The sequence below is a fragment of the Mus pahari genome, chromosome 5 (assembly GCF_900095145.1).
Source record: "Mus pahari chromosome 5, PAHARI_EIJ_v1.1, whole genome shotgun sequence".
NCBI lineage: Eukaryota > Metazoa > Chordata > Mammalia > Rodentia > Muridae > Mus > Mus pahari.
In genome coordinates this window covers 38,023,830-38,025,694 of record NC_034594.1, presented here as the reverse complement: position 1 = coordinate 38,025,694, position 1,865 = coordinate 38,023,830, and the positions used below count along the sequence as shown (strand labels likewise).

Here is a 1,865-nt window from a genome sequence, read left to right as displayed (position 1 = left end):
TAACTTTTTCCAAAGTGTGCTATGCATATTTTTAATGAAAGATGACATGTATTTGCACAAAAATTCTCAGGCACATTAAATTATAAACTGAAGTAAAACCCAGGTGCTTGCTTTGAAAGTGTGTTTTTATTAGATTTTATTGTTTTCCTTGTGTACATTAAAGCATGCCTGTCTCTTGGTATCTGCAGAAGTAGAGAAGGGTGGTGGTCATGGGAGAGCCAAGACTTCTTTTCCTCTCATTTCCTTAACAAGCCGAAAAAAGCAAGTGAGGCCTGAAGCTGGGGTTTGGGCATTCAGCCTGTGATGCAGGCCTCACGCTGTGGGGTGGGGTGCGGAGCAGATCTGCGCTCTGAGGTTGGCAGGCCATGGTCTGCCTCTGCAGGTGACATGGCTTTGTCTCCCTGGGGTTGTTCAGGGGAGGAGATGGCGGCACTGTTGACTTTGTTTGTCACTGCAGAAAGTCCTTTACTTGGTCCTCTTGGTGCTTAACTTGCAAATATTTTGCTTCAGAGAAATTCTTTTCTGCCAGGGAGTTTTGTCTTTCTCTCTTGAGCCCCAAGAAGAGATGCACTCAAAGGGTTAGAAAAGCCAGCATCTACAGTGGTAAGAGCATATGGGTTTTCTATATTTCTAGAATCTTTAATACAACTTTTCTAAATTTCTCAGAAACCAAGGGTGGAGAGATGCCCCTCCCTTCGCCCCCTCCACTCCCTTCGCCCAGTCTAGCTGCTGTCAGCAGTTCCTCACACACACACACACACACACACACACAAACACACACACACACACACACACAAACACACACACACATATGCCATACATAAACACACATATCTAGTCACCCATCTGTTGATATGTAGAGAGCAGTGGATATCTCTGACAAGGGATGGGAATGAGGCTCATGCAATGGAGGCCATGGGTTTACTAAACTCCTCTGGATGAGAGAAGCCAGAGCCATATCTCTGTCTTCCCATCCAGTCAGGGCTGCTGTCAGGATTCAGCCTCCTTTCTATTTTTTATTTATTCATTTTTTTTCTCTTCCCTGCTTAACACACCAGCCTCTGCAGAATGATAGACCCAGAGTTAAAGTCATATTCATAGCTACTGATAAGTTATTTTTCTGCCACCAAATGAGCCAATTCAAGCCCAGATTAGCTTACATTAAAGGCAGGTTTTTTGGGAAGCTGCTCTAGGGCAAGTTCACTGGCCTCAAGAAATGAGGCCAGGGGAGTCACTGTGGGTGTGTGAGGAGAGAAAGATTATATAGGGGACAAGCCTGTGGAGGAAGGGCAGCCCATCCCATCCTTGGGCTGGAAAACTCAGGGTTCAGGGCAGGGTATGCCAGGTAGGGACTGAGGGATGCTGGGAGGAGGTGGAGGCCAGGTCTGCTTTGATATGTAAAATAGGCACCTCAGTCCCTGGTCCCAGGTCCAACACCATAAACACCAGGGTCCTGTCAATTATAGATGAATAAGGGACACTGTCCTAGTCCATGCTGACATTGGGGCTCAGTTTTGCTTTCAGGGTGTGGGCACAAAGCTGGAATGTTGTCTAAGTCCAGGAAGAGCTGGTGTGGTGTCTCACTGCTGCCGACCTGTTTCTCACAAGGAATCTGTGGTAGAAAAAATTTTGTTGTCTCCTTCAGTTGCAGGTAAAGCTGTGACTACTGTGCACAGTGGAGAGCNTGTGTAAAAGACAAAGGCTCCTTCTTCTGACCTCCCCTAGGTCCTCTCTCTTGGTTTCTCCCTTGACACCTCTCAGCTATGCCAAGGAAATGAAACCTCCTGACTAAGACCCTCCACACAGCCCCAGCACACCATTGCCTCCCCTGGTTGCACAGCTCTCAGATATCATGGAAGCCCTCC

At 47.1% G+C, this 1,865-nt stretch overlaps 1 protein-coding gene across 1 annotated transcript in view; it reads left to right on the top strand.

The window, feature by feature from the left end:
- Positions 1–1,865, top strand: part of Flacc1 (flagellum associated containing coiled-coil domains 1) — a 37,113-nt gene that overhangs the window by 1,420 nt on the left and 33,828 nt on the right. The window lies entirely within an intron of this gene.